General features: G+C 45.7%; 1 long non-coding RNA gene across 1 annotated transcript; it reads right to left on the bottom strand.

Annotated features, from left to right (window-relative positions):
- Positions 1-2,300: 2,300 nt before the first annotated feature.
- LOC123494663 (uncharacterized) lies at positions 2,301-2,995 on the bottom strand. The gene is made up of 2 exons (XR_006666012.2): positions 2,673-2,995; positions 2,301-2,582 (listed from the first exon to the last, which is right to left on the bottom strand). It is a non-coding gene; the product is annotated as an uncharacterized lncRNA (long non-coding RNA).
- Between the last annotated feature and the right edge of the window lie 3,305 nt (positions 2,996-6,300).

Raw genomic sequence — 6,300 nt, 5'->3', positions numbered from 1 at the left:
TATATGAGAAATAAGACCCGGGGGCCGTAGGTTTCACTAATGGCCTCTCTCGAGAAAAATAGCAAACGGTGGGTAAACAAATTACTGTAGGGCAATTGATAGAACTTCAAATAATTATGACGATATCCAGGAAATGATCATTACATAGGCATCATGTCCAAGATTAGTAGACCGACTCCTGCCTGCATCTACTACTATTATTCCACACATCGACCGTTATCCAACATGCATCTAGTGTATTAAGTTCATGGAAAAACGGAGTAATGTAATAAGAACGATGATATGATGTCAACAAGATCCGTTTATCTATATGGTGGTAGATATAGATCTCATCTTTTTATCCTTAGTAGCAACGATACATACGCGTTGTTTCCCCTTCTGCCACTAGGATCTAGTACGGTAAGATCGAACCCACTATCGGGCACCTCTTCCCATTGCAAGATAAATAGATAAAGTTGGCCAAATAAAACCCAAATATCGGAGAAGAAATACGAGGCTATAAGAGATCAAAGAAACTCAAATAACTTTTCATGGATATAAAAAGATGAGTTAAAAGCACCCGGAGTCCCTGAACTTGCTCTCAATGTGATAGTTTAGTCCTACAACTTGAAATTTGACCCTACCCAGTCCCTGAACTTGCTCAAGATGTGTAAATCTAGTCCTCGAGAATCAGAGCCTGCCATGTGGACGCGTGGGTGCGCACCCGGTCAGCGCGTCGCATTTTGCAAAGAGCCCCCTGGCGTTGCTCCGAATCAACCCGCACTACCAGCACGGGAGCACCTGAATTTATTAACCTCATTTATTCTGTTGAGGGGGAGGAACTCCTGTAGCTTAAGCGCAGACATACAAACTGTCTCTAATTCTTTTTCCTGAACTTAAGCGCGTGCTCTCTGATCCTGAGATAGCATTGTCGTCTCTTGCCTTATCATGCACCCTTTTAGTTAAACAGACATGCAAACAAAATATTCACTCAGGCAAACATCAATAAATATGATATGCTAGCAGAAATAATTCTTTAGCAAATCCTCTAGATTTTTCAGATACGTGCTTGCTTATTTGTTCAATCAACAATCATGTGTATAAGCTAGCAGGTGCTGTTCTAAAAAAAATTCCTACATGAACGAGCTTGTGTAGCTAACTATACAACCCTATACAAACTCTACTGAATGTGTATATGACAGGTTTCCATTTGCGACGACATGCAAAGGTTAAATGGCCTGAACCTGATTCATGTTGCATATATATCCTCCACTAACATTATGTACTTTGCTGCTACAATGTACACTAACCATGACATTTCTTCCTCTGTTATTGTTAGAATTACAATCTGACTACTTCCCCCTAATCATCTTTCATAATCCGACATGAGCATAATCCCACACTAAATGGTTTTGTAACTGCTACAGTGCTAATTGTTGTCTCACACACTGGAATAGATTACAGTATGACCCACTTGACCAAAGATTTATTCCTGCACTACTTTGGTGCTTCTGATCCCCTATCCTTTTATCGAACTTCTAATTCTTCTTTCCTATCTGCATCTAGATTGTTTCATGGTGGCATTTTAATTCATAGAGCAGGTTTTTCTCTAGCGGGTAGTGTTCTAGGAAATGAGCTTGTGTAGCTAACTATGCAACTCTATACAAAGTTGACTGAATATGTATATGATAGGTTTTCATTTGTGACGACCTGCAAGGGTTAAATGACCTGAACCTGATTCATGATGCATATATATCCTTCCCTGACACTATCATATATACACTAACCATGACATTTCTTCCTCTATTCTGGTCAGAACTACAATCTGATTACTACCCCCTAATCATCTTTCATAATCCCACAATGAATGGTTTTGTAACTGCTACTGTTTTAACATGATAAAATGGATAGCTCCTAACTGTTGTCTCACACACTGGTATAGATTACAGTATGACACACACTTTTGTACTTCTGATCCACCATTCTTTTTATCAAAATATGAATACTTCCTTTCCATCTGCATCTAGATTATTTCATGGTAGCATTTAAATTCATAGAGCAGATTTTTCTGTAACATGAGAATCTGATAAGAATAGAGACTAACCCAGAAACAAATCGATGATTAACGTAACTGAATCTAAATCCTATAGCAGTCAGTCTGAAATTTCTTTGACTAAATATTGCAGAACCGATCAGGATCACAGAGAGTTACGGAATGGAGAAGATCACATCCCCATTAACAAAAACCAAGGATTCACCTATCACCACCTGGGCTCGCAATGCAAACACGCAAGGAAAGAAATCATATTCCCATCAACAAGTTTTTCATGAAACATTCCTTAAAGAAATAGTTTATCAAGAAACATCTCAGGTACTGACATAGATTAATCCTATCCCCCAAATGAAGCCAAATCATTTCTGAGTTCAGATAGTAGATAGAGAACCATGGTAACCAACAACATACTCATAACGCATCCAACACTAGACAGAAAACAGCAACATAGTAAACTGCCATAGGCAAGGGCAAGTTTGACCCTTCTTCAGGTCGCTACTCTTCAGGTTCCAAGATGCTCAACCATCCACAGCTGAGCAAAGACGGGGCGCTGGCAAAACAGACGATGAACAGGGTAAAGCCTTCCATCAAACAACAATGCCCAAACTCTAGGAGATCAAAGAGGGAACTCTCTCAGCACCAGCCACCACAGTAGACGGAGCCAGGCGGCCCATCTTGGCCAGGACCGCCCGGATCAGCTCTTGCTCCGAGGCTGGACTCCGAGGACGCTTGCATTGGATCGATTCATGACCCCGTCCCCTCCAGCTGACGCCGCTTTGCGGGAGGGCCTGGGGATCTCACCGGACTGGTGACCAAGTCGCCACCTGACAAGCAGGAGCTGGATCCGGAATCACTCCACGAAACCATGGCTGGGGCGGCTTGCTGGACGGCGGCGACGAGCTGCGGGCTTGAGCAGAGAGGAGAGCAGAGCAAAAACAGAGAGGGAGTGAGTGCGGGGCTGTCTGGATCGGAGGGCAGACCATGGTCTCGTAAAAAATTAATTCAGGTGCTTTCGTGTCCTATGGGTTGATTCGAACCAACGGCAGGGGCCTCTATGCAAAATGCCGCGCGCTGACCGGGTCAGCACCCACGCGTCCACATGGCGCTCTGTGATTCGTCAGGACCAAATTTGCACATTTGCTGCAAGTTCAAGGACTGGTAGGGTCAAATTTCAAGTTCTAGGACTAAAGCATCACATTGAGAGCAAGTTCTAGGACTCCTGGTGCTTTTAACTCTAAAAATATATGACTGATCATAAACTCAAAGTTCATCAGATCCCAACAAACACACCGCAAAAAGAGTTACATCATATGGATCTCCAGGAGACCATTGTATTGAGAATCCAGCGAGAGACAGAGGAAGCCATCTAGCTACTAACTACGGACCCGAAGGTCTACAAAGAACTACTCACGCATCATCGGAGAGGCACCAATGTAAGTGGTGAACCCCTCTGTGATGGTGTCTAGATTGGATCTGGTGGTTATGGACTCTGCGGCGGCTGGATGAATATTTCGACGCTTGTTCTAGGGTTTCTGGAATATTGTGGTATCTATAGAGCAAAGAGGCAGTCCGGGGGGCACCCGAGGTGGGCACAATCCACCAGGGCACGCCTGGGCCTCCTGGCGCGCCCTAGTGGGTTGTGCCCCCCTCGGGGCACCCCCAGGTGCAACTAGGGCCCATTGCCTTTCATCTGGCCCATAAAAAATCATCGTGAAGTTTCGTGGCATTTGGACTTCGTTTGATATCGATTTCCTGCGATGTAAAAAACAGGGAAAAATAGCAAGTGGCACTTAGCACTATGTCAATAGGTTAGTACAAAAAATGATATAAAATGACTATAAAATGATTATAAAACATCCAAGATTGATAATAAAACAGCATGGAACAATAAAAAGTTATAGATACGTTGGAGACGTATCAATCGCGCAACGACATGATGTTTGATTTACAAGTGAAGACCATTTTGTGCTACATTGAAGACTTCAACAACAGCGTCCCGAAGGACGACAACGACAACGACGGCACGGCACGCCGCCTCCGCTGCCGCCGGAAATATTTTTTTCTTGGATTTAATATTGTATCTCGATCATATGAATATAAATTTGTAGTATGGCTAAATGAAAGATATGGTTTGAGCGAACTTGCGTTTTTCTCTCTTAATGTACAAACTTATCAAACGATTTTCTTTTAAAAAAAAGTCAATGGTTTTTAAATATAAAATACTCATCGCAAACGTTTTAGTTAGAACACCCGTATGCAAACCGACAGCTTCCCCAGGAAGCCAAGGGAAAATGTGCCGAGCAGGGTTTGTGCAGCCCTTGATCACAAACGTTTTAGATAGAGCACCTGTATAAAAAGTGAGAGCAGGATTTGTGCATCTCTTCAACGCAAACGGATCTTTTGGATGACCTGTGTGTAACCGCTTACAAACAATTTGGTAAGATTTGCATCTGTCATATTGGGTATGTTGCCATTTGTCAAACTGGAAAGATTGACATTTGTTGATCTAGTAACATTGCCATTTGTCAACCTTGTAACACTGCAATTTGTCAAAATATGAAGCTAAAAATCACTAGCAGTATCTAATTTTTGCAAGTAAAATTCAGTAATTAAGCATAGATTTCATTCATAAATTAAGAAGTCGTTCTTTATACAAACAGTTCAACTCGACAGCTAAACCGACCAAACTTTTCACCAATTATTGCCAACCACGTACTGAAATAGCTAGTTCTACTTTATATACTAGCTAATTTTAAGTACGTTGTACAGTTCCACGACATCTATAGTCACATGAACTGAACAAAATAACCCCTAAATACTACTACTACGGAGGAGCCTTGTACTACTTCCGGCAGCCTCTCCTCTATCGAGCGCGCTCAGTTAGAGGCAGAGGTGGAGGAGCCTACCGACGAGCTGGCAATTACAATACGGTGCCTGCCGCTGTTGCACCTTCAGCGACGCTCGCCTCAAACATTGTCTGCCGCTCTAGACGACCCTCTCGAAGCGGTGGTTCTCCTCGTAGATCTCCTGATTCCTCGCCTCTGAGGCGGCGTGTGCCACGGCCACGACGGCGATAAGGTTCTTTGCATGCTCTACAAGGCACTCCTCCTCCTACCGTAGGAACTCGGTGTAGCACGCAAGGTTGCTGACACACGTGCGGGCATCCACCTGCACCTCCCGCCTTCGGGCGGCGGTGGCGGAGCGGGTGATGACCACGGCGGTCGACGGTGGGCTAGCGGCCACGACGGCCACCTCCTGCCTTCGGGCCGTGGCAGCGGAGCGGGTGATGGCCCTGGCTTTCGACGGTGGTGTGGCAGCAACGGTGGCCGGTAATAGCTACTGACGGGCAGCGGGGGTGGAGTGTGTGGTGGGTGTTCCGCGCACACCAAACGGGGACACCACGCGCACTACACTACGCCGGGGACTGCGCCGCCACCGCGGTGTAGCCTCCCAGCTGGAGTTGTCCTCTGATGACGGCAAAGTAGCTGAGCGACAATGACAGGTCGGTGCCATTTGCGATTGTGGGAGAAGCAGACAAGATAAGCTATAGGGAGGGAGGGGAAAATGCGGCGCAGGACTCGCCGTCCGTGAGGGTTTATATAGCAAGCCGGTAAGCATTGAGATTTAGGGAGATTTCATCGAATCGGGTGGGAAGCTTGCGCGGGAACCTGCGAGGTTGCGCGGGAACGGCCTCACCGACGATTCATTGGCGCCATTGTTTGGCCAAAAGAATGCCCCGGCGCGCTGCGCAAGCTTGCGCTGTAAGCCGTGTACAGCAGCGGGGTGACAAGACGTGCGAGAGGAGGATGAAAGGCCACGTACCCCCGTCCTGGTTTATAAGTAGGATTTAACTAATAAAATACGAATGCATGTTGCCAAATATTATATAGTTGGATTCGTATTTGAACATAGTTTCCAATTATATAATTTTTATGACATGCATTAACATTTTGTTGGTTAAATTTGAGGGCAAAGTATGGCACAAAATATAAAGGGGACTATAGACCAAGATGGAGGTAGTAGCACACGGCCGCTCTCTACGCAGCGACGCAACTGTCGGCCGACTTGTAGGCGACCATTTCTTGCGTGTTCAACTGCTCTATGCGTGTGGTTGCTTGCGGTGGAGGCGGTCGCGGCGCGCTCTGCTCGTGTCCCGCCGCGCGCGCTCTGCTCTCGCGTCCCTTCGGGTGCTCTGCCGTCGTCCCTCCACACGTGCTGCTAGTGTTTGGTGCCGGTGCATGATCACGCATGTTCATGTGTATGCGGTT

This window comes from Aegilops tauschii, chromosome 7 (assembly GCF_002575655.3).
Source record: "Aegilops tauschii subsp. strangulata cultivar AL8/78 chromosome 7, Aet v6.0, whole genome shotgun sequence".
Classification (NCBI taxonomy): Eukaryota; Viridiplantae; Streptophyta; class Magnoliopsida; order Poales; family Poaceae; genus Aegilops; species Aegilops tauschii.
Note: the sequence above shows the minus strand (reverse complement) of the source record. Positions and strands in the feature narration are given on the sequence as shown.